At 49.7% G+C, this 25620-nt stretch overlaps 6 long non-coding RNA genes across 6 annotated transcripts; 5 read left to right on the forward strand and 1 right to left on the reverse strand.

Annotated features, from left to right (window-relative positions):
- Positions 1-710: 710 nt before the first annotated feature.
- LOC311430482 lies at positions 711-1392 on the forward strand. The gene is made up of 2 exons (XR_014688835.1): positions 711-786; positions 890-1392. It is a non-coding gene; the product is annotated as an uncharacterized lncRNA (long non-coding RNA).
- A 3617-nt stretch (positions 1393-5009) lies between these two features.
- LOC311430483 lies at positions 5010-7166 on the forward strand. The gene is made up of 3 exons (XR_014688836.1): positions 5010-5564; positions 5835-5888; positions 5989-7166. It is a non-coding gene; the product is annotated as an uncharacterized lncRNA (long non-coding RNA).
- Positions 7167-7746: 580 nt separating this feature from the next.
- LOC311430485 lies at positions 7747-9004 on the forward strand. Its single transcript, XR_014688838.1, has 4 exons — positions 7747-7870; positions 7992-8041; positions 8427-8520; positions 8630-9004. It is a non-coding gene; the product is annotated as an uncharacterized lncRNA (long non-coding RNA).
- A 5276-nt stretch (positions 9005-14280) lies between these two features.
- LOC311430488 lies at positions 14281-16180 on the forward strand. The gene is made up of 2 exons (XR_014688843.1): positions 14281-14422; positions 15491-16180. It is a non-coding gene; the product is annotated as an uncharacterized lncRNA (long non-coding RNA).
- Positions 16181-18465: 2285 nt separating this feature from the next.
- On the reverse strand, positions 18466-20360 carry LOC311430490. The gene is made up of 2 exons (XR_014688844.1): positions 20311-20360; positions 18466-19988 (listed from the first exon to the last, which is right to left on the reverse strand). It is a non-coding gene; the product is annotated as an uncharacterized lncRNA (long non-coding RNA).
- Positions 20361-23097: 2737 nt separating this feature from the next.
- LOC311430484 lies at positions 23098-25146 on the forward strand. The gene is made up of 3 exons (XR_014688837.1): positions 23098-23544; positions 23815-23868; positions 23969-25146. It is a non-coding gene; the product is annotated as an uncharacterized lncRNA (long non-coding RNA).
- The last annotated feature ends 474 nt before the right edge of the window (positions 25147-25620 follow it).

Below are 25620 nucleotides of genomic sequence, written 5' to 3' on the forward strand. Positions count from 1 at the left end.
CCTGTGACTGTTACCACTTGGTGGTTACTAAACAATCTACCTCAGACTCTCTTCTGTTTTTATCTGCAGACATTATGAAAGCGCACCTGAGGCTTCCCAGGTCCCTGACTTCAGTTCTCTTTCCTCCCGTGAGGAGGACGGAGATTCTTCAGGTGGCCTTGCCTTGGCACACGCTGTGCTTTGGAAGCACTAAAAAGAAATGCTTTTAAAAGTGTGCATTTATTTTAATGTTCATACAAAAGAGATTGGTTTTGAACAGTGTTGTTACCGGATCACTAATTTGATATTTTAACTGTATGCATTTTTTTGAACATAGGTGGGGGTGTGTGTGTGTATATGTGTGTGTATATATATATATAAAAAAATAAACCGTTTTATTAATTCTCGTTAAGTGCTGATCTGAGGAGTCTGTAATGGGCAGCGCTGAATTCCTCAAATTGTCTGTCACCAACAGACCGCTAATATTTTTTGTGAAACCAGTCTGCATATCCTGAAACCCCACTTCTGGTAATAGCTGCGGAATGTGTTTGTTACTTACCTCCCGGTAGCACGTACCCTGGAGCACCTGCCTCATCAGTCAGCTCAGCCTGTACAGGGTGTACATTTTTGCTCCAAGGCTAAAGTGTTAAAGACACCAAGTTCCAGCTTACCAAATCCTTGGTTACCCGAGTTAATATCCTCCCTTCCGTTCCTCTTACTCTTTTGTTCAAAGGTAATGTTGTGAATCACAGAAAATGCAACGAAGACTGGAGCACCTGCACGTAATTAATATTTTCCTTTTAAACGGTAATATGCCAGTAGTAAGTGGCTCTTCAGATAATTTTATTTTCGGTTGTTCTCATTTAAAAACAGTCTCCTGCTCCTTTAACAGCTTTCTTTTAAAAGACAGGTTGAAGTTGTGCTGGCGTTAAGAAGCTCTTCACAAGGTACTGGGGCTGTCCTGAGGATTCCACTTGACCAGCCAGCAGAAGAGGCAGGGAAACATACTTACATTGATGGCCTGAACTTCTCTTCCTATTACTCTTTTTAGTACTAGCCAGCGTGTGTGAGACATCTTTTCCTTCTCCTGTGAAGCAGTGGGCTGGTCTTTCTGGAAGAGGTTGTTTGACCATTGGAATTACACCAGTGAGATTCAAGAAGGAAATAAAATCCAAAAGCAGCAGCGTATCTTTATTACTACGTTAAGTGAGAAAGTGACACTTGGAACGAACTCGTTATAAACAATTCTGAACTCTTTTCTTAGCGGGAACGTACTTATCTGTACCGTTGAACGTACTTGAAAAAAAAAAACAAACAAACCACAGGAGTACCTTGGAATACATAGGGCGATTCATCCCTTCAGGATCATTACACGGCAGCTGTATGTCACCACAATACACCTCTTTTGCTTAATGGTGGACTTCTCAGAGGGAATTTACTTGGGTCAGGTATACTGTGTGTATGTGGTTTTATGCACGTAGAACTGCCTGTACTACACTATCTTTTAAATAGGTGGTGGTAAGAGGAGACAGCTTTCTTCTAGTAGATTCTTCCTTAAGTTTCTTTAGTGATTCCGGGGGCGCTCACTTGACCGTGATGTGCCTGACCTGGTTAGCATCTAAACCTCCTCCTCTGATGTGGTACAGCTGTCTGCTAAATTAGTTACAGAAAGATGGTGACTTTAACTCAGACAGTTCTCTCTTACCTCGCTATTGTTTTATCTGGATAATTTGAATTTGGATTAGAGCAGCGGAGGGAAAAGATGCCTTACACTGAAACGGACGCGAGTCTGTGAGAAGAAAGCCAGGCGTCCTTGGAGACTGTGCCAATGAAAAGGGGAAGAAAAATGAGTGGAATAAATCTGAGTGCACATAGTCCTGCATCCCGAAGGGAGCACAGAAGGAAGGTTGCTTGCTTAGAAGAGCAGTGGATGCTTCGTGCCCGCCTTAAAGAGAATATTAACAGAGAGAATTCTTTGTAAGACAAGCTGCCCCGCGGGGTGTGGGTAGCAAATACGTTGGAAAAAATACAGCCACAAGCTCCGAATGGCACAGTAGGCGAGCTGTGATCCGCCCGACAAGGCCTCCCGCGGGCGCCCTCTGCCGCCACCTGCTGGTGGAAAACGAGTACTGCAGGCGGCCGAGGGGCGCGCATGCGCGGTGGCACCGGCGGGCGCCCTCTGCCGCCACCTGCTGCTGTTACTCGGGTACTGCAGGCGGCCGAGGGGCGCGCATAGCGCGGTGACTCCCGCGGGCGCCCTCTGCCGCCACCTGCTGGTGGAAAACGAGTACTGCAGGCGTCCGGGGGCCGCGCATGCGCGGTGGGGTCCGGTGGCGCCCCCTGCCGCCACCTGCTGGTGGTGAAGGGGTACTGCAGGCAGCCGGGGGGCGCGCATGCGCGGTGGGGCCCGGGGGGCGCCCTCTGCCGCCACCTGCTGGTGGGAAGCGAGTACTGCAGGCTGCCGGGCGCCACGAATGCCGCATGACGCCCGTGGGCACCCTCTGCCGCCATCTGCTGGTGGAAAACGAGTACTGCAGGCGGCCGGGGGGCGCGCAACGCGCGGTGACGCCCGCGGGCGCCCTCTGCCGCCACCTGCTGGTGGGAAGCAAGTACTGCAGGCGGCCGGGGGACGCGCATGCGCCGTGGGGTCCGGTGGCGACCTCTGCCGCCACCTGCTGGTGCAAAACGAATACTGCAGGCGGCCGGGGGACGCGCATGCGCGTTGGCACCCGCGGGCGCCCTCTGCCGCCACCTGCTGGTGGGAAAGGGGTACTGCAGGCGGCCGAGGGGCGCGCATGCGCGTTGGCACCCGCGGGCGCCCTCTACCGCCACCTGCTGGTGGGAAGCGAGTACTGCAGGCGGCCGAGGGGCGCGCATGCGCGGTGACGCCCGCGGGCGCCCTCTGCCGCCACCTGCTGGTTTTAATCGGGTACTGCAGGCGGCCGAGGGGCGCGCATGCGCGGTGACGCCCGCGGGCGCCCTCTGCCGCCACCTGCTGGTTTTAATCGGGTACTGCAGGCGTCCGGGGGGCGCGCATGCGCGGTGACGCCCGCGGGCGCCCTCTGCCGCCACCTGCTGGTTTTAATCGGGTACTGCAGGCGTCCGGGGGCCGCGCATGCGCGGTGACGCCCGCGGGCGCCCTCTGCCGCCACCTGCTGGTTTTAATCGGGTATTGCAGGCGGCCGAGGGGCGCGCATGCGCGGTGGGGCCCCGGGGGCGCCCTCTGCCGCCACCTGCTGGTGGAGAACTAGTACTGCAGGCGGCCGAGGGGGGCGCATGCGCGGTGAGGCCCGGGGGCGCCCTCTGCCGCCTCCTGCTGGTGGAAAACGAGTACTGCAGGCGGCCGAGGGGCGCGCATGCGCGGTGGGGCCCGGGGGCGCCCTCTGCCGCCTCCTGCTGGTGGAAAACGAGTACTGCAGGCGGCCGTGGGGCCGTGCATGCGCGTTGCTTATTACGTCGTTGTTTTTTTTGCTGTGTAATTTCCTACGCTCCTAGATTTTTCTTCATATGTAAATCACACAGAATCACAGATCTTCTAGGTTGGAAGAGACCTCAAGATCATTGAGTCCAACCTCTGACCTAACACTAACGTTTGAGCTAATTCCCGTGGAAAATATTTCATTTACTTTCTTGGTTGTATTGTCCTTTCTATGTTCAAAGCTGAGGCATAAATACGGTAAATTTTGCTTCTAGAAACACCCCAGTTCTTTTGTCTGCACTCTGCATGCTGTAAACTAGGGATAGGCACAAAAAAAACCAAATAAATAAATAAATAAAAGAACACAGCTGCTGCTGCTCCTGCTCTCTTTCTTGTGGTTTGCCCCCTCCTCTTTCCCAGGTGATTGGGTTTGGGTGCTGGGCGGGGCCAAATGGTATAGGAGCCCCAGGCATGCCATCAGAGAGCTCCTTCTGCCCGGGCTGCTCTTTGGGGTCAGTGCTTTGTTGATGCTTCTGTTAGCTACATGCAGGGTTCTTTTGGTGGGTCAGGGTCTGGTACGATCTTTTAGAGGAAACCGATCTAGTAGTATGTGCATTTATTGCTTGAAGCTCTTTGGAGGTGATTAATTGTTATAGCACATTTATGGATAGGATGTCAATGTTATTTTGTGCGTTTGCTTTGTTCTAGGTCCCTCGTGATTTTTGCAGGGTTACAGGGCAGATGCCACCAGATCTACCCCTTTTGTTGTTTTTGTTTTGTTTGATTTTTTTTTTTCTTGATTTTTCTTTTTCTTTTTTGGAAGGGGGTTTGGGATTTGAGCATCTCAATTTTGCGGGTTTGGGATTTGAGCGTCTTAATTTATTGGGTTAGGGGTTTTAGGCATAGGACTTCAGGGGTTTAGTGTGGTAAATAGTTTGGGTTAGGTCCGTAGGGGTTTCGAGGATGTTTAGGGATAGGGCTTGAGGCTTTTTTGTGTAAGGGCGGGAAGGGCTAGGGTTACAGTGAGCGCTGTTAAATGTAGTTCTCGAAAACTCGGCCTCTGATTGGCCGTGCTGGCTGTCCAGGGAATTCTGGTAGGTGTAGTTTTCCGGCACCAGGCTTCCGGTAGGCCGTGTTGACTGCCCGGAGCATGCCGGGAGATGTAGTTCTGGGACTCTGAACTTCCGGGAGGCCATGTTGGGTGCCCGGAGCATGCCGGGCAATGTAGTTCTGGGACTCCGGACCTCCGGGAGGCCATGTTGAGCGCCCAGAGCATGCCTGGAAATGAAGTTCTCGGGAACCAGGGTTGGGCTTAGGGACTAGGGCTGGGGCTAGGGTTAGAGTTTAGGGTGAGGGTTGGGGTTAGGGTTAGGGCTAGTGAATGCTGGTTCTCTGTGTTTGCAGATGACGGTGAGCGTGTTTAAACTAATTCCAGTTGAAGAAGTTTCAGTTACTTGCTTGGTGCCGTTATCAGTTCAACATTAAAAGCTGCAGCAAAAGCAAAAGGGGATTTTTGCTTCTAGAAACACCACAGGTCTCTTGTCTGCTCTCTGAATGTTTTTGAGATAAAACAGATTTTAAAAAACAAAGGAAAGGAAAGGAAAACAAAACAAAACAAAACACAGCTGCTCCTTTTGCTCTCTTCCTACTTTCATGTGCTTTGCCCCTCCCCTTTCCCAGGTGATTGGGTTTGGGTGCTGGGCGGGGCTAAATGCTATATGAGCCCCAGGCATGCCATCAGAGAGCTCCTTCTGCCTGGGCTGCTCTTTTGGGGGCAGTGCTTTGTTTTTCCTTCTGTCCGTTGCAGGGTTGTTTAGGCAGGCTGGAGTCTATGGATTTCTGGATTTTAAGTGCTTGGAATTCACTTAGGAGAGGGATGTTTAGTAGGGGCTGCTGGCTCAGTTTGGGGCGCGGTTGTCACTGCAGTTATTTTCCTACAGCCAATAGAGTAAAATTCCAGTTTGCCTTTTAGAGGTGCTATAAGTGGGTAAAGAGAACAGATGGAAGCGTGTGCCACGTGGGGTAGGCAAGCGGCTGAGGTACAGGAGGGGATGAGAGCATGTGATTTTTTTTCTGGGGATGAAATGGACTCAATTTTGTTGGTGTATAATCTGTTCTGCTCCTAGATTTTTCTTTCAATGTGAAGAAAAGTTTGAGCTAATTCCAGGTAAGAAAGTTCCAGTTACTTGCTGGGTCGTATTGTCCTTTTAATATTCAAAGCTACAGCAAAAGCGTGGGGATTGTTGCTTCTAGAAACACCCCAGTTTTCTTGTCTGCACTCTGCATGCCGTTGAGCTAAAGCAGACTAAAAAATAAATAAATACAGGAAACACACACACAAAAAACAACAATAACAAAAACAACAACAACAAAAAAAACACACCATTGGGTGATGTGTTGTGAACGCAACGATCATTTAATCCCTTTGTTTTCCCAGGTGGTGTGGATGATACTGGTTGCAGTGTTGGAGCTTGGATTTGGAGAGGAACAGGTGAGCATAGTTGTATGTTGCATCAGCAGTAGTCAGCATTGTGGAGAAGGTGGGCATCATGACCGGCATGCTAGTGAATGCTGGTACTCTGTTTTTGCAGCTGGTGATGAGCCTGGCAATTGACTAAGATGACGACCAGTGCCTGTGTATTTCTTGAGGCGGAGGGAATTTACCATGCAGCAACCTGAGAGCTAAGTTGGGGGGCACCTGGTATTTGCATATCTGGGGTGGCTAATGGGAGCTGGGAGCCAGAGCAGCGTGGAGCCAGCTGGCTGAAAATACTTGGTGCCGCTGCGAGGGTGGTTCAGGCTGGGTCACGTTCAGGCTGCTTGTGGCTGGGTCACCAGGCTAATAGAAGCAGCGGGATTATTTTGTAGCGTGAGTGCGTGCGCCAGGCAGGACAGTTTCCTTCTGTTCGTCTGTCCTGTAGTGTTGCTTCTGCAATGTCTGTTCTGTGCTTCTCGGGTCTTGATATCCTTCTAGCTTTTTACACTGGACAGACCAGACAGGCGACTTGGTAGCGGTGCTGAAGGGCCTCAGTGCTTGTTTTGTCATCGTGGCTCTGATCCGAGCACTTCTTGTCTTGCAGTCGCTGCTTGAAGTGCAGTTCTGTTTCAGGTCTCGTGCATCATATTCGGTTTGAGATCGCATCTGTTTCCATCCTCGCTCTTGTGGAAGTCATCTGGGCCGCATCAGGAGCTCTTGCTTGGGAATTGATTTCCTAAGCGTCGTCTTATGTGATTAAGGAGGTATTGGGGAGGCAAGGACAGTCCCCAGACAAGGACTGTATATCTCGAAACAAGACACCGGAACTCACGATAAGGAAGCGGCAGACGGACAGAGAAACAAATGTAAGGACTATAAATCTCAAAACTGGACGTTGGAATTCATTATAAAGACACAACAAAGGGAAGAATTAGCAACAGCCAGCTCTTGCGGTTAAGAAACATGCCAACTCAGCGGATTCCTGACCAAAGGTGAAAAGTACAATGTGAGGAAGACTCGGGGTCTTCCTCCCAAAGACCCCTGCCCACGTCCCAAAGGCCCCTGCCCACAGTTCTTGGGAGGCTCTACTCAGGCGCAAGGTGCCAAAAGGCTAATTAGCATGAGAAGCGAGGGAAGGCGGGGGTAGGCAATGAATATGTATAGGCGCCGGTAGAATATTGATAGATTGATTGTATAAATTCAAGACTGCTTTCTGCTTTGGGTATGCACGATAGGTGGAGAGATCCCCCCGTGCATCCAGCGCTGCAATAAAGAATATACCGCTTAAAGGAATTTCGGCTTCGATCTTTGAATCATATGGGGTTTTCAGTCCCCATCCTTCTGGTCTCTTGTCTTGAAGGAAGGCTTTTTAGGCCTCCATCACCCCAGTTCTGGCAGTGTCTTCCAGTCGCGTGTCGTGACATTTGAGTCTCTCCTTGGGTCTGGTGCAGAGCACCTGTTGTGACTTGCTGTTGCCATAGGGCTTCCCTCCGGGGGTCACTTTTTCTTGCGCCTTGTGTTGTGTGTTTTGTTTGTAGTGTTTGTGGCGTGGCTGTGTGTGTATGTGTTTGGTCTGGAGCTGTCCTGCCTGGCAGTTAGTGATGACAGCTAACGTGGCAGTGCATGGGTGTGCTAATACATTGTCCGGACTGTGTTGGCGAAGACATCTGGTCTGCCTCTGCGCACGTACTGAAGGGCAGCAGGCACAGTCATCTCTGTGGTGTTTGTCAGATGTGCGTGTGGGGGGGAAGAGTTGAGCTGCTTGTGAGCAGCTGCTCGCATAGTGCTTGAACGGTGTGCTTGAGGAGGAGGTCTGTGGAATCTTGAAAGCTTACAGATAAGGGGTTTTTGAAACTTTTATTTTTATTTCTGTCCTGTCCCCAGTAGAGTGTAAACCTTTGGAGGAACCAGTCACAGGAAAGAGCTCCTTCCGGAACTGTTCAGCGCTCCGTAGGCAGCTCGGTGACTGGCTTGGTCTACTCCTGAGGTGTGCTGAGGTATGGGGGCTGCTGTTTTGAAATGATAATATTGTAAACGGGGTCCCTTTGTGTTGTTGAGGGATGGGTGCTAATGCTGGCAGCTGAATGATTATCTTGTGACCGTTTTCATTTGTTAAAGCTGAAACACAGTGTACAACGCGGGACTTGACCGGAGCTGCTTTTGGCAAGGTGAGCGATGAACAGATGTAGCAGGTACTTTAGGGGTGCAGTTGTCACTGCAGTTACTTAACTGCACAAAGTACAGTAAAAATCCTGTTGATATTTCAGGGGTGTTGTAGCTGGCCTAAGAGAGCAGATGGAAGCATCTGCCTCGAGGGCAGGTGAGGGAGCAGAGGTTAGGGAGCAGATGAGAGTAACTGTCCCAGCTGTGCTGTGGCTTTGGATGCTGCTTCAGCCTATGCTTTTCTTTTTGTTTCACAGGTGTGTCGCACAGGCTCAGAGGGGCCAAGCTGCACTCTGAAGAGCAGCACGGGAAGGGCGGGCTGTTTGTGAGCTGGATTGGAGCAGAACTGCCAAGTAGCACGAGGTGACTGCGAAGGGTCTTGCTTTGCAGGTGCCATGGCAGGCTCTCCACAGAAGCGGTTGAGGATTTGAGAAGAGGTTGCAGATCATCGAGGAGCGACACGTGCAGGGACGGCTTGAAAACGGTATGGCTGCTTTCTCTTCTGTTTATCAGGTGTCCCAGGCGACGTGGGCTGTGATGTTAGCCTTTAGGATCGGAACAAAGCAGGTGCTGATGGCGGTCTTCTTCGGTAGGCAAAGAGGTGCCCGAAGCCCCCTCCTGTGCAGCCTGAGCACGCCTCGCTGAGGATGAAGCTTGCTTTCCAGCAGTTCTGGAAACTGTGTTGAGGCTGAAATGCTGCGTCTGTGTTCGGGTTGGGGTTGCACCTTGGTGAGTGTAGGGATGGGTTTTAAGTGGGTGCAGCGGAGGGCCCGGCCCCAGTGTCCTGTAGTGTGTTTTGACCCATCAGCATAGCCTTTTGGTTCTCAGATAGCCTGCTGAAGTAAGTGATTTTTGCTGCGAGTGGAACGGAATTGATTTTGTTGGCGTATAATCTGTTCTGCTCCTAGATTTTTCTTTCTGCGTAAATAAAAGTTTGAGCTAATTCGAGCTGAAAAAGCTTCAGTTACTTGCTTGGTTGTGTTGTCCTTTCAATATTCAAAGCTGCAGCGAAAGCATGGGGATTGTTGCTTCTAGAAACACCCCAGTTCTCCTGTCTGCCCTCTGCATGCTGTTGAGCTAAGCCTTATAAATAAGTAAATAAACCACAGCTGCTGCTCCTCCTCTTTCTACTTTCATGTGCTTTGCCCCTCCCCTTTCCCAGGTGATTGGGTTTGGGTGCTGGGTGGGACCAAAAGGTATATGAGCCCCAAGTATGCCGTCAGAGAGCTCCTTCTGCCTTCTGGGCTGCTCTTTGGGGGTAAGTGCTTTGTTTTTCCTTCAGTCAGTTGCCGGGTTCTCTAGGCAGGCTGGAGTCTATGGATTTCTGGAATTCTAAGGGCTTGGAATTCACTTCATAGAGGGATATGTAGCAGAGGTTGCTGGCTCTACTTTTTTTTTGGGATGGTGGGATACGCTCCTGTGTTTGATCTGTATTTTAATCTCTAGATGAATCAACCCACTTGTGTAACTCTCCAGAGGACTAAAACCAGCTTGATGACATGCTACAAGAGGCTTGACCGTGTTGGTGCAGTATTACCAGGAGACTGAGCAGGGTCACCTTTTTCATCTGCAAAGGGTATGTCTGCCATTACCCCTGCCGGGGCTGCTATGCATTCATGGCCTTGTGGCATTTGTGGACTTCAGTTTGTTTGTTTGTTTGTTTGTTTGTTTGTTTTATTTGTCTGGCTCTGGTCTCTGTGTTTGAGTCCTCTGCATGTGCCGCACTGTTTGCGTATCCATTGTGGATGTGACCTTCTCTCTTTGTTTCTTGTAGCTCAGGGCGTAGGCACGGAAGCTTGAACGAAGCATGAGGGTGAGTGGACAGCAGTGGGGGCCCCGAGTTGCTCGGTGGACTGTGTGAGTCTGCTTCAGCCGTCGGGCCGGCTTTGCAAGTGCCTTGCGACAGCAGAGTACGTCTCCTGCCACGTTTCTGACACGTGCCAGACGTCAGCGGTTCCAGGGTTCCAGTTCCTGAAATGCTGGAGATGCTCGGAGCACGAGAGGAGCTGGGGCGGCTTCGGGGGGCTGGGGGAGAGGGGACAGGGGAGAGGGGGGGCGGCTGCGGCGGCGGGGGGGGGCAGAGAGGGCAGCAGGAGGAGGTGCCGTTGCGTGCGCGTGGCCGACGCCCCTCTGGATTGGCTGGAGTGCTCCGTCCCGAGGCATGCTGGGAGCTGTAGTTCTGCGCTGCCGGGCGGCCACGTGGGCTCCGGGCTGCGCGGCCGGGCCGGGGCCGGGCCGGGGCCGGGCCGTGCGCGCCGGGAGGCGCAGGTTGCCGCTGGCGGCGAGCGCGGTTGCCGGCGGTGAGGCGAGCGAGAGCCTCCGGGGGTGCCTCCTCGGAGCGTCGGGCCGGGAGGGGCGGGGGGTGTTGAGGCCGGGCGCGGGTCCTCGCTGCGCTTGATCGTTGGGCTGCGCCGCGCCGCGCCTCGGAGGCTTTCCTCTCCCTGCGTCCTGACAGCCGGCTCTCTCCTTGTGCTGCGGTTCACCGGGGCAGAAGCAGCTCCCCGCCGCTAGGACCCCTGCGGGGTTTGTTGCCGAGCGAAGGTGGCGCACCGGGTAAAGCGAGGAAAGCCGCAGCTGGCGTGCTGCGGTCGCAGGGTTCTCAGGAGAGAGAGCAGCCCGTCCGTCCCGACTGCCCAGGTAAGTCGCAGCGACCTCGGGGTGGAATCAAGGCGTGCTCGTAAGCTTCCTGCAGCCCCGGCTCCAAGGCTTCATTGAATTTGCGGAAGCGCGAGCTGCTCGGCGCTGGGAAGCGCAAAGGGAAGGAAGGCACGTAGTGCCTGCCGAGTCGTAGTAGCCTCTTAGACCTAGAATGAACTGGCCTGTCAGGCTCTGTCTGTTGCTCAGTCTTTGGTACGAGAGGCTAAACTTTGTCCCGCCTCAGCTTTCGGAGTTGTCCTAGGAATAGACCGGTGCTTGCGGGGCTTTCCAGGACGCTGGTTGCGGTCAGTGAGGACAGACGTGAGAGGCAATTTCTGTCTGTCTGTCTGTCTGTCTCTTGGTTATGTCCCAAGAGTTTTTTGCTTGAACTGTGTGCAATAAAGGAGGCCTTGGGCCTGTACTGAGCAGCGAGAGAGAGCAAAGCTCTGCGTAAGCACTGGCCGTGGCAACGTTGCTTGGGAGTTGAGCGGCTGGGGGTCTTTCCAGAGGTGGGGGGTCTTCCCAGCGGAACTCGGTACGCAGGCAGAAACGTGACCTTCGAGGTCTTTGTTTGTCTTGCGCTGCAGCTGTGGTATTTGCCCCATAACTGTATGGAGTTGCTGAATTCTAGAGGGGATGATGATAGAGACGTCCCTGGTTCAGCCTTTTTTTGCCGCAGTCCTTGCAGAAGTTGTGGAAAAATGAGTAGTATCCTTCTCTTTAAGTTCACCTTTTAAAGAGTTCTTCCTGCAGACTCCTGTCTCCGTGGTTTAGGTACGTGATTTGTGTGAAACAGAGCCAGGCTTTCCTGTTAACGAGTGCCCTGATTGAAATTCCCTGTTGTTGGAGAACAAGAACCATCAGTGGTGCTTGGCAGTTTAAAACCTCTTGGCTTACGCAAAGGCTAACTTGCCAAAGCGAATGGGAAGTAGCCTAAAGTTCAGTAAATGCGCTGAATAGAAAAGGCCGTCTTCTTGACGGGAAAAGAGCTTTGCAGAACGTGAGCTTTGTTTCCCGTAGGGCTCCCTGCTTGCCCACCTGTTCAGCGATTACTGCAGGCTTTGACTGGTCCCCTCAGGCCCAATATCGCACACGTGCTGTGCTGCAGACGGTGCCTTAGCTTCCTTGCCGTCTCGTGCTGCGTTACTTGTACCTGCGGAAAACTTACTTCAGTGTCACAGAAACCCCGTGGGAAGCGTTCCCGACTCACGCCGGTAGGACCATCCCGTCGCGGCTGGTAAAATCCAGGAGCAGGACGATGCTTGGAAGAACGTCACCTATGGAGGAGAAGACAACAGTCTCCTTCCTGTTAGGCAACAGGTTTCCAAGACTGGTTTCCCCACCCCCCTGTGCGTTTTGAAGGAGGCAGTCCCTAAGCTGATGCAATCCAACTATCCAACTGCATCTAAGATGCTGGTTGTTACTTCCATAAGCTATAAAGGAACTTAATGTGTTCTGTGTTTTTAGGTCGAGGCTCGTGTGCGTGAGTTTGGCTTGTCGCGATGGCCGGTGTAGATGATCGCTCACGTGCCCCAAAGCTCCTTGTGCTGATGCTGGATCTGCCCCACGGTAAAGGACCGCATGCTGTGTGTTCAGCTTTTCTTCCTTACCGTGTCGTCCGTATGTATGTATGTATTTACTTCTCTGAAGGAAAGGGTGGATTTTTCGTGGGTCCCTCTGTGCGCGTCTCGAACCAGGCTGCAGTAAATACGCGTAAGCGAGTAGGCTGCTGCAGCGCGTCCTGGACAGTATCAGGGTGCTACTCTGCTAGCAGTGGAGAGCTGGGTGAAGGTGCCCAGGGTAAGGGCTTGTTCTGCCTCAAGTTGAACAGAAAGTTTCAGGAGTTGAGCATCCCAGGGGATGTTTGTGGGACTGCTGTTAGACGATAAAGGTTCGGATGGCTGTCGACGAAGGGGATTTTGTTGGTTCTTTTTCGATAGCTGTTCCTGCCAAAGATCGCGTCGGTCACAAAAGGTAGTAGTAACCTTGCGGTTTCTATGTTCTGTAGCGTTTGTACTAAAATACACTGGCAGATGAATAAATGAGCAGGTACAAATACACGTGACTCTGTAGCTGAGACTAAATAACGTGCAGTTTCTTCTGTGTTTTATCTTTCAAAGCACGTTGTTGCTGAGCGCCTGAGCTTTTTGCTCGCATTACCGAGGAAAGGAATGGCAGTGCTTCTTCCCCCCTCATCTCTCTTTTTTTTTTTTTTTTTTTTTTTTCCCCCCTCTCCTCTTCTTCCTCGATGACAGGGTACTCAATGTTTTCCTCGGATGTCCACGTGAAAAACGAAATAAATAAATAAATGCTGATGGTGAAGACACTGACAGAATTGGGTGACATTTTCAAGGTAGAGGAGGGGCGAAGAATGTGGAAATTCCTGGTACATTAGTGGTGCTCTGTTAACAAAACTGACGTATACGCCACTTGCTGTTCCTAGTTTTTTGGTTTGGTTTTCCTTTCAGTAGTCTCCCCGAAGGCTTTTGCGGACACGGTGTATCTTTTCTGTTCTTTTCAGTATTCTGAAAAGTATTCAGTATTTCTTTTTCAGTATTCGTTTGTCAGGAAAGACGACCGTGCAATCCGAGGGCTGTGGACAACCATCTACCAGGTGGTTGTTGCAGCCTCCATCGGTCATGTTATTTGTGCTTTTAGCTCGCCCTCTCCTGTATCTTGAGTTGAATTTTTTTTTTTTTTTTTTTGGCAACACTATGTTTGCAGTGATAGCATTGCTGCCGAGGTATTTTTGACTAAAAATGATCTTAACTGTAGTAGTGAATTCACAGAGTGTGGCTTTGTGTAACGACTCCCGCGATCACAACTTTTTTTTTTTCCTTTGTCACAGATAGGAGGAAAGCTCTTTCCAGAGAGATGGAAAGAAAGTTGTTTCAGAATACGTTCAGAATGTCTGAAGTTGTTTTGGAATTTTTTTTTGTTTTGTTTTTTTTTTTTTAGTAGTTAACAGTAGTACAGCCCACAGAGCAATTTCTTTGTGCGTGAGAACTCGCGGGTTAACTGAAAGTTACTTGTTTTATTATAAAACTAGGATTTGAAGCCACGGGCATTCAGAAATGCATATGATATGTCTTGTCACAGTCTTCTAGATCAGCTAACCGGAATGAGAACCAATCTTCTGAAAACACACAGGGATATTGTGGGGCAGGATGAAGGTAAATGGACACAATTATTTATTAATATTCTGGTACAGCTATTTAATTCACCTAAGTAGTGTTTCTGTCCTCGGTGTGGGAGAGGAAGTAGACTTTGCATCGTTTCTTGGGTCAGTCGTCCTTCCCTAGATTCCGAAGGAAAAGAATGAAATTTCTGCCTTCTGTCACAAAACATGTTGTGCGTGCTTGGAATTTGAAAATTAAGTTTCATGGGTGAGCTTTCCTGTGCAACAGGATGCAGTAGATGTTCTTATAGTGATGGTGAAAGGAAAGAGGGGCTTTATTTGCCTTTTGCTTTTCCTTTGTTTTGTAGAGGGAGGAAATAGTGATTTCTAGATCTTAAATGCTAACACTGGAAATGGAAGCATGCGAGGCTTGTATTTCCTTAGTCTTAAGGTAGACTAAATTTAGATACCTTGTTCTGCTGCAGACTGCCTTCACGGCGTTCCTGTTGCTCAAAGGGGAAATCATCAGGAGTAGTTGAAAATGATGCCTTCACCCCTTCGGGAGATTGATCCAGATCAACCAAAAAGGCTTCTTCATACACTTGGCAGTCTGTTCAAACAGGATGAGAAGGTAGGAGAAGTCTTGCTATCTGCTGTATCATTATTTGAAAAGTAACTGAATTGTAACACGGAGGCAAATACTCTGGTAGTGAATTGACGAAGCAATTGTTTTTTACTTATATTAAAAAAAAAAAAAAAGTCTTTTCAGGGTACGATGATAGATGAAGCAGATAAATTTGTTGCTGGGCCTCAGAATAAGATCAAGCGTCCTGGAGAGCCCAATACTCCAGCATCACTAAAGAGAGAAGGCGTAGCACGTCGCCGCTATTGCGACGGCCACAGTCACTGTTGTGACAAACCATGTTGGTGGGAAAGGGCCACCCTGTGCTGCTGGATCTCCGTCACCATATCTGAACCTCAAAGGCATGCCAACAAATAAAGGTGTGTTGGAGTTGTTGTAGTACAGGAACTTGTGTGGTCATAAATGGACATAGTGTGCAGGAAAAAAAAAAAAAGGTCTCCGTGCTTTCTGTGTTAATTCAAAAGGACACGTAAGTTTTAGAGTTAATTGGGACTGAATTTCTTTGGTCGGCTTAGACAAACAGGCTGTTGCTATAGGTAACGAAGTCCTGAATGAGCAATAATTTGGAACTGTTTCTAAAAAGTGCTGAAACCTTTCACCACGATGGTTTGGCGGTAGCAAGGATTTCATTTCAGCTTTTAATTCTCATTTGTGTATTCTATAGTGGGGAAGGGAGAAGTGGGGAAGGAAAGTGTGTAAAAAAAAAAAAAAAAAAATTTTAAATTTCTCACAAATAGTAATTTACCCACCTGTTGCAGCAGAGTCGAAAGAAAAATTTGCTGGAACTGGGGGAAGGAGGGGAAACTTTAGTTTGCTTTAGTCACTGAAATGGGAATACAGCAAATAACTTCACGACAGTCATATGAGACGGTAGCAGCCCAAAAGGAGGTATTCCTGTGGTTGCGTCAAAGGGTGAATAAAACTACTGAAGTGATCTGACAGTGCTGAGTAACTCTCTCCACAGTACTTTCAACAAGAAGGGATGCAGAATAATGTCCTTCTGTGTTTTTTGATCCTGCAGTTATATGCACTACTAAGCTCCTTCTTAATTTTCAGACACTGGTATCAGTACTGTCCAAGATGGTAATGGAGAGAAGAAAGCAGAAAACTGTCAGTTGCTGGAAGAGCAAATTGATGGCTTGTCTGTGCAAATGGCTTCTTCGGTTCCAGCTGTTAAGGGAGAGGATGAAATGTCACCTGGTGACTTAGACTCTCTACATGATGAGTTCAATTGCTTAAATGATGCAAAGATGGCTTGGATCGTAAACCTGGTACCAATGCACTTGTTCGAGGGCCTCTAAATTACAGCGTGGCTGGAGATGACCAAAAACGAGTGATGGAGTCTACTTCTGAATCTGTGCCAAATTGATTTAAAATAACACCTACAATGTTGGAGGGAAGCGATGCTGGTATTAAAATCAGAGTGGTGAAAGAGGTTTGCAAACGTGGAAGAAGTAAGTTCTTTATTAGTGTATTAAAAATAGGCTAGGGGTACAGAAGACTTTTTCTTGAAATGAGGATCTATTTTGAAAATAAAACCTCAGATTTGGAATGATTTTTGATTACTCGTGTACAAGTAGTGGAAGAACAAGAAAGTAAGTACATGTATTCAGAGTCCAACTTTATATCCTCACCGTCCTTACTGCAGCACTCTTAAGCAGGCTTAGTCACAGCACCATTCGTGTTTTCATAGTTGGTTCAGAGAAGAAAACACAGAAACCAATGAAAAAATACTGTTGTTTCACATCTAAGGTGTCCGGTTCATTCTTTTGCGCTACTTTTTTTTTTTTTGTTGTTAAACTTTATACGAGACAATCGTGCTCATGCTCCACATAGATCGGTCATCTTGTAAAGAGTAGTTATCTTAAACCTCTGCTTTCAAAAATGACAGCTCTAGGTTGAAACATGGCTCGGTATCCCTTTGTTTCTATTAACTGCTGATCATGGCAGCGTGTTCGTGGAGATACAAGGCTTCTCTGCTGATTAAACCTAGTCTGCATTTTCCAAGGGCAGGTGTTTCTAGATACTGCTCTTTTAAGAGAACAAAATTCAGCGTTACATTTGAATATCAGCTAATCGATATCACTTCAAATTATTGGTATGCTGGCTTTTTTTTCTTACGTGCATTACTGTATGCAGAAATGGGAAACTCTAGGCTTTGTTGTTTTTCCTTTGGCTGTTGAGATTTACTGAAAATGCATTTACAAGATCTGTTTCTAATATCTGTTTGGATCTCTTCTTTAAGATCGTGAAAAAAATCTTCTCTCTTCTTGAGGAGGTACGTACAAGGACGGATGGAAACTCAGAAGTATTTCATTGAATTTGCTATAAGGGAAGGAGCAAGGTTTGTATAGATACGAATGATTCGGAGTTAAACGCTAACGTTGTTCATGATAGCAAATCTCAGTCTTTTCCAAAACAAGTGTTTTGTTTTGACGTACCTAAATTATTACAGTTTCAGCGGTCAAACTGCCGTTGTATTTTCTGAAGTAAATGGTCGTTACCTAGAGCTGAAGTGTGAAATAGAAAGATACGGGTGGTTATGGAAGAAAGACCCAGAATTTGCGTGGGTTGGGGAAAGATGGCTGTATCAAATTAAATTTGCCATTCTGATGTCAGAAATGAGGGAAGCTCTTCCATGCTGGAAACAGAGAGCCTCCGCTAATACTGTTTGTCGTGGCCAAATAATACTGAGTTATTTAACTGCTGTTTTTGGAAGAAGAAATGAAATTACTTCCCTAGGTTTAAAAATCGTGTCTTAATACAGCACTTAGAGAGAACGCTAGAGGAGCTAGAGTTCAACAGCCTACCCAACAGAGTTAATCAGGTGAACGGTAGATAATAGTGTACCAGCCAGAGGAATACGGACCGGGAATGAGTTTGCTGTGCCGCAGAAGAGTGGAAGAGGACGTAGCTGTTGCCCTCGCCATCCTGGCGGTCAAGTGATCTTACTGTCAGAGTCCGAGAAGAAGCAGCAGAGCTTTAACTTTACGAACCTCTATCGGCAGAAGCTGGGCTGTAACCTTAAGGACGTGCTATGAAAGGTGTGGCTTTTTTCCTGTGGAGGGTGCTCTTTGCTCAACAGGCTGAAAAAAATAACCATTGCTGCCCCTCCTGCAGGTGGTGAGAATTTACTCACTTGAATACTGTCATTAGCTGTTTTACGTGCAATAGGCAGTGGATCGCACTAAAATGGGGCACTGTCAAATGCACACAGTGTCTGCATTGTGGAGAGATCCCATCTGTTGTGTCCCGTCCCCCCCCCCCCCCCCCCCCCCCCCCCCAATAAAAAACCAACCAAACAAACAAAACTCCCAGAAACACCTGCACTGGTAATATTGCATGTTGCCAGCACAGAGACGAGGGCCTTGTTCCCGAGAACTGCTAGCCATGCCTTTAAACTTGAGATTCAGCGTAGATCGAGAGTAAAGAAACTGCTGTTGTGTTAATGAAAGCTAAAGACAGCCCTGTGACTGTTACCACTTGGTGGTTACTAAACAATCTACCTCAGACTCTCTTCTGTTTTTATCTGCAGACATTATGAAAGCGCACCTGAGGCTTCCCAGGTCCCTGACTTCAGTTCTCTTTCCTCCCGTGAGGAGGACGGAGATTCTTCAGGTGGCCTTGCCTTGGCACACGCTGTGCTTTGGAAGCACTAAAAAGAAATGCTTTTAAAAGTGTGCATTTATTTTAATGTTCATACAAAAGAGATTGGTTTTGAACAGTGTTGTTACCGGATCACTAATTTGATATTTTAACTGTATGCATTTTTTTGAACATAGGTGGGGGTGTGTGTGTGTATATGTGTGTGTATATATATATATAAAAAAATAAACCGTTTTATTAATTCTCGTTAAGTGCTGATCTGAGGAGTCTGTAATGGGCAGCGCTGAATTCCTCAAATTGTCTGTCACCAACAGACCGCTAATATTTTTTGTGAAACCAGTCTGCATATCCTGAAACCCCACTTCTGGTAATAGCTGCGGAATGTGTTTGTTACTTACCTCCCGGTAGCACGTACCCTGGAGCACCTGCCTCATCAGTCAGCTCAGCCTGTACAGGGTGTACATTTTTGCTCCAAGGCTAAAGTGTTAAAGACACCAAGTTCCAGCTTACCAAATCCTTGGTTACCCGAGTTAATATCCTCCCTTCCGTTCCTCTTACTCTTTTGTTCAAAGGTAATGTTGTGAATCACAGAAAATGCAACGAAGACTGGAGCACCTGCACGTAATTAATATTTTCCTTTTAAACGGTAATATGCCAGTAGTAAGTGGCTCTTCAGATAATTTTATTTTCGGTTGTTCTCATTTAAAAACAGTCTCCTGCTCCTTTAACAGCTTTCTTTTAAAAGACAGGTTGAAGTTGTGCTGGCGTTAAGAAGCTCTTCACAAGGTACTGGGGCTGTCCTGAGGATTCCACTTGACCAGCCAGCAGAAGAGGCAGGGAAACATACTTACATTGATGGCCTGAACTTCTCTTCCTATTACTCTTTTTAGTACTAGCCAGCGTGTGTGAGACATCTTTTCCTTCTCCTGTGAAGCAGTGGGCTGGTCTTTCTGGAAGAGGTTGTTTGACCATTGGAATTACACCAGTGAGATTCAAGAAGGAAATAAAATCCAAAAGCAGCAGCGTATCTTTATTACTACGTTAAGTGAGAAAGTGACACTTGGAACGAACTCGTTATAAACAATTCTGAACTCTTTTCTTAGCGGGAACGTACTTATCTGTACCGTTGAACGTACTTGAAAAAAAAAAACAAACAAACCACAGGAGTACCTTGGAATACATAGGGCGATTCATCCCTTCAGGATCATTACACGGCAGCTGTATGTCACCACAATACACCTCTTTTGCTTAATGGTGGACTTCTCAGAGGGAATTTACTTGGGTCAGGTATACTGTGTGTATGTGGTTTTATGCACGTAGAACTGCCTGTACTACACTATCTTTTAAATAGGTGGTGGTAAGAGGAGACAGCTTTCTTCTAGTAGATTCTTCCTTAAGTTTCTTTAGTGATTCCGGGGGCGCTCACTTGACCGTGATGTGCCTGACCTGGTTAGCATCTAAACCTCCTCCTCTGATGTGGTACAGCTGTCTGCTAAATTAGTTACAGAAAGATGGTGACTTTAACTCAGACAGTTCTCTCTTACCTCGCTATTGTTTTATCTGGATAATTTGAATTTGGATTAGAGCAGCGGAGGGAAAAGATGCCTTACACTGAAACGGACGCGAGTCTGTGAGAAGAAAGCCAGGCGTCCTTGGAGACTGTGCCAATGAAAAGGGGAAGAAAAATGAGTGGAATAAATCTGAGTGCACATAGTCCTGCATCCCGAAGGGAGCACAGAAGGAAGGTTGCTTGCTTAGAAGAGCAGTGGATGCTTCGTGCCCGCCTTAAAGAGAATATTAACAGAGAGAATTCTTTGTAAGACAAGCTGCCCCGCGGGGTGTGGGTAGCAAATACGTTGGAAAAAATACAGCCACAAGCTCCGAATGGCACAGTAGGCGAGCTGTGATCCGCCCGACAAGGCCTCCCGCGGGCGCCCTCTGCCGCCACCTGCTGGTGGAAAACGAGTACTGCAGGCGGCCGAGGGGCGCGCATGCGCGGTGGCACCGGCGGGCGCCCTCTGCCGCCACCTGCTGCTGTTACTCGGGTACTGCAGGCGGCCGAGGGGCGCGCATAGCGCGGAGACGCCCGCGGGCGCCCTCTGCCGCCACCTGCTGGTGGAAAACGAGTACTGCAGGCGTCCGGGGGCCGCGCATGCGCGGTGGGGTCCGGTGGCGCCCCCTGCCGCCACCTGCTGGTGGTGAAGGGGTACAGCAGGCAGCCGGGGGGCGCGCATGCGCGGTGGGGCCCGGGGGGCGCCCTCTGCCGCCACCTGCTGGTGGGAAGCGAGTACTGCAGGCTGCCGGGCGCCACGAATGCCGCATGACGCCCGTGGGCACCCTCTGCCGCCATCTGCTGGTGGAAAACGAGTACTGCAGGCGGCCGGGGGGCGCGCAACGCGCGGTGACGCCCGCGGGCGCCCTCTGCCGCCACCTGCTGGTGGGAAGCAAGTACTGCAGGCGGCCGGGGGACGCGCATGCGCCGTGGGGTCCGGTGGCGACCTCTGCCGCCACCTGCTGGTGCAAAACGAATACTGCAGGCGGCCGGGGGACGCGCATGCGCGTTGGCACCCGCGGGCGCCCTCTGCCGCCACCTGCTGGTGGGAAAGGGGTACTGCAGGCGGCCGAGGGGCGCGCATGCGCGTTGGCACCCGCGGGCGCCCTCTACCGCCACCTGCTGGTGGGAAGCGAGTACTGCAGGCGTCCGGGGGGCGCGCATGCGCGGTGACGCCCGCGGGCGCCCTCTGCCGCCACCTGCTGGTTTTAATCGGGTACTGCAGGCGGCCGAGGGGCGCGCATGCGCGGTGACGCCCGCGGGCGCCCTCTGCCGCCACCTGCTGGTTTTAATCGGGTACTGCAGGCGGCCGAGGGGCGCGCATGCGCGGTGACGCCCGCGGGCGCCCTCTGCCGCCACCTGCTGGTTTTAATCGGGTACTGCAGGCGTCCGGGGGGCGCGCATGCGCGGTGACGCCCGCGGGCGCCCTCTGCCGCCACCTGCTGGTTTTAATCGGGTACTGCAGGCGGCCGGGGGCCGCGCATGCGCGGTGACGCCCGCGGGCGCCCTCTGCCGCCACCTGCTGGTTTTAATCGGGTATTGCAGGCGGCCGAGGGGCGCGCATGCGCGGTGGGGCCCCGGGGGCGCCCTCTGCCGCCACCTGCTGGTGGAGAACTAGTACTGCAGGCGGCCGAGGGGGGCGCATGCGCGGTGAGGCCCGGGGGCGCCCTCTGCCGCCTCCTGCTGGTGGAAAACGAGTACTGCAGGCGGCCGAGGGGCGCGCATGCGCGGTGGGGCCCGGGGGCGCCCTCTGCCGCCTCCTGCTGGTGGAAAACGAGTACTGCAGGCGGCCGTGGGGCCGTGCATGCGCGTTGCTTATTACGTCGTTGTTTTTTTTGCTGTGTAATTTCCTACGCTCCTAGATTTTTCTTCATATGTAAATCACACAGAATCACAGATCTTCTAGGTTGGAAGAGACCTCAAGATCATTGAGTCCAACCTCTGACCTAACACTAACGTTTGAGCTAATTCCCGTGGAAAATATTTCATTTACTTTCTTGGTTGTATTGTCCTTTCTATGTTCAAAGCTGAGGCATAAATACGGTAAATTTTGCTTCTAGAAACACCCCAGTTCTTTTGTCTGCACTCTGCATGCTGTAAACTAGGGATAGGCACAAAAAAAACCAAATAAATAAATAAATAAAAGAACACAGCTGCTGCTGCTCCTGCTCTCTTTCTTGTGGTTTGCCCCCTCCTCTTTCCCAGGTGATTGGGTTTGGGTGCTGGGCGGGGCCAAATGGTATAGGAGCCCCAGGCATGCCATCAGAGAGCTCCTTCTGCCCGGGCTGCTCTTTGGGGTCAGTGCTTTGTTGATGCTTCTGTTAGCTACATGCAGGGTTCTTTTGGTGGGTCAGGGTCTGGTACGATCTTTTAGAGGAAACCGATCTAGTAGTATGTGCATTTATTGCTTGAAGCTCTTTGGAGGTGATTAATTGTTATAGCACATTTATGGATAGGATGTCAATGTTATTTTGTGCGTTTGCTTTGTTCTAGGTCCCTCGTGATTTTTGCAGGGTTACAGGGCAGATGCCACCAGATCTACCCCTTTTGTTGTTTTTGTTTTGTTTGATTTTTTTTTTTCTTGATTTTTCTTTTTCTTTTTTGGAAGGGGGTTTGGGATTTGAGCATCTCAATTTTGCGGGTTTGGGATTTGAGCGTCTTAATTTATTGGGTTAGGGGTTTTAGGCATAGGACTTCAGGGGTTTAGTGTGGTAAATAGTTTGGGTTAGGTCCGTAGGGGTTTCGAGGATGTTTAGGGATAGGGCTTGAGGCTTTTTTGTGTAAGGGCGGGAAGGGCTAGGGTTACAGTGAGCGCTGTTAAATGTAGTTCTCGAAAACTCGGCCTCTGATTGGCCGTGCTGGCTGTCCAGGGAATTCTGGTAGGTGTAGTTTTCCGGCACCAGGCTTCCGGTAGGCCGTGTTGACTGCCCGGAGCATGCCGGGAGATGTAGTTCTGGGACTCCGAACTTCCGGGAGGCCATGTTGGGTGCCCGGAGCATGCCGGGCAATGTAGTTCTGGGACTCCGGACCTCCGGGAGGCCATGTTGAGCGCCCAGAGCATGCCTGGAAATGAAGTTCTCGGGAACCAGGGTTGGGCTTAGGGACTAGGGCTGGGGCTAGGGTTAGAGTTTAGGGTGAGGGTTGGGGTTAGGGTTAGGGCTAGTGAATGCTGGTTCTCTGTGTTTGCAGATGACGGTGAGCGTGTTTAAACTAATTCCAGTTGAAGAAGTTTCAGTTACTTGCTTGGTGCCGTTATCAGTTCAACATTAAAAGCTGCAGCAAAAGCAAAAGGGGATTTTTGCTTCTAGAAACACCACAGGTCTCTTGTCTGCTCTCTGAATGTTTTTGAGATAAAACAGATTTTAAAAAACAAAGGAAAGGAAAGGAAAACAAAACAAAACAAAACACAGCTGCTCCTTTTGCTCTCTTCCTACTTTCATGTGCTTTGCCCCTCCCCTTTCCCAGGTGATTGGGTTTGGGTGCTGGGCGGGGCTAAATGCTATATGAGCCCCAGGCATGCCATCAGAGAGCTCCTTCTGCCTGGGCTGCTCTTTTGGGGACAGTGCTTTGTTTTTCCTTCTGTCCGTTGCAGGGTTGTTTAGGCAGGCTGGAGTCTATGGATTTCTGGATTTTAAGTGCTTGGAATTCACTTAGGAGAGGGATGTTTAGTAGGGGCTGCTGGCTCAGTTTGGGGCGCGGTTGTCACTGCAGTTATTTTCCTACAGCCAATAGAGTAAAATTCCAGTTTGCCTTTTAGAGGTGCTATAAGTGGGTAAAGAGAACAGATGGAAGCGTGTGCCACGTGGGGTAGGCAAGCGGCTGAGGTACAGGAGGGGATGAGAGCATGTGATTTTTTTTCTGGGGATGAAATGGACTCAATTTTGTTGGTGTATAATCTGTTCTGCTCCTAGATTTTTCTTTCAATGTGAAGAAAAGTTTGAGCTAATTCCAGGTAAGAAAGTTCCAGTTACTTGCTGGGTCGTATTGTCCTTTTAATATTCAAAGCTACAGCAAAAGCGTGGGGATTGTTGCTTCTAGAAACACCCCAGTTTTCTTGTCTGCACTCTGCATGCCGTTGAGCTAAAGCAGACTAAAAAATAAATAAATACAGGAAACACACACACAAAAAACAACAATAACAAAAACAACAACAACAAAAAAAACACACCATTGGGTGATGTGTTGTGAACGCAACGATCATTTAATCCCTTTGTTTTCCCAGGTGGTGTGGATGATACTGGTTGCAGTGTTGGAGCTTGGATTTGGAGAGGAACAGGTGAGCATAGTTGTATGTTGCATCAGCAGTAGTCAGCATTGTGGAGAAGGTGGGCATCATGACCGGCATGCTAGTGAATGCTGGTACTCTGTTTTTGCAGCTGGTGATGAGCCTGGCAATTGACTAAGATGACGACCAGTGCCTGTGTATTTCTTGAGGCGGAGGGAATTTACCATGCAGCAACCTGAGAGCTAAGTTGGGGGGCACCTGGTATTTGCATATCTGGGGTGGCTAATGGGAGCTGGGAGCCAGAGCAGCGTGGAGCCAGCTGGCTGAAAATACTTGGTGCCGCTGCGAGGGTGGTTCAGGCTGGGTCACGTTCAGGCTGCTTGTGGCTGGGTCACCAGGCTAATAGAAGCAGCGGGATTATTTTGTAGCGTGAGTGCGTGCGCCAGGCAGGACAGTTTCCTTCTGTTCGTCTGTCCTGTAGTGTTGCTTCTGCAATGTCTGTTCTGTGCTTCTCGGGTCTTGATATCCTTCTAGCTTTTTACACTGGACAGACCAGACAGGCGACTTGGTAGCGGTGCTGAAGGGCCTCAGTGCTTGTTTTGTCATCGTGGCTCTGATCCGAGCACTTCTTGTCTTGCAGTCGCTGCTTGAAGTGCAGTTCTGTTTCAGGTCTCGTGCATCATATTCGGTTTGAGATCGCATCTGTTTCCATCCTCGCTCTTGTGGAAGTCATCTGGGCCGCATCAGGAGCTCTTGCTTGGGAATTGATTTCCTAAGCGTCGTCTTATGTGATTAAGGAGGTATTGGGGAGGCAAGGACAGTCCCCAGACAAGGACTGTATATCTCGAAACAAGACACCGGAACTCACGATAAGGAAGCGGCAGACGGACAGAGAAACAAATGTAAGGACTATAAATCTCAAAACTGGACGTTGGAATTCATTATAAAGACACAACAAAGGGAAGAATTAGCAACAGCCAGCTCTTGCGGTTAAGAAACATGCCAACTCAGCGGATTCCTGACCAAAGGTGAAAAGTACAATGTGAGGAAGACTCGGGGTCTTCCTCCCAAAGACCCCTGCCCACGTCCCAAAGGCCCCTGCCCACAGTTCTTGGGAGGCTCTACTCAGGCGCAAGGTGCCAAAAGGCTAATTAGCATGAGAAGCGAGGGAAGGCGGGGGTAGGCAATGAATATGTATAGGCGCCGGTAGAATATTGATAGATTGATTGTATAAATTCAAGACTGCTTTCTGCTTTGGGTATGCACGATAGGTGGAGAGATCCCCCCGTGCATCCAGCGCTGCAATAAAGAATATACCGCTTAAAGGAATTTCGGCTTCGATCTTTGAATCATATGGGGTTTTCAGTCCCCATCCTTCTGGTCTCTTGTCTTGAAGGAAGGCTTTTTAGGCCTCCATCACCCCAGTTCTGGCAGTGTCTTCCAGTCGCGTGTCGTGACATTTGAGTCTCTCCTTGGGTCTGGTGCAGAGCACCTGTTGTGACTTGCTGTTGCCATAGGGCTTCCCTCCGGGGGTCACTTTTTCTTGCGCCTTGTGTTGTGTGTTTTGTTTGTAGTGTTTGTGGCGTGGCTGTGTGTGTATGTGTTTGGTCTGGAGCTGTCCTGCCTGGCAGTTAGTGATGACAGCTAACGTGGCAGTGCATGGGTGTGCTAATACATTGTCCGGACTGTGTTGGCGAAGACATCTGGTCTGCCTCTGCGCACGTACTGAAGGGCAGCAGGCACAGTCATCTCTGTGGTGTTTGTCAGATGTGCGTGTGGGGGGGAAGAGTTGAGCTGCTTGTG

The sequence above is a fragment of the Aythya ferina genome (genome assembly GCF_964211825.1).
Source record: "Aythya ferina genome assembly, chromosome: 1".
Taxonomy (NCBI): Eukaryota; Metazoa; Chordata; class Aves; order Anseriformes; family Anatidae; genus Aythya; species Aythya ferina.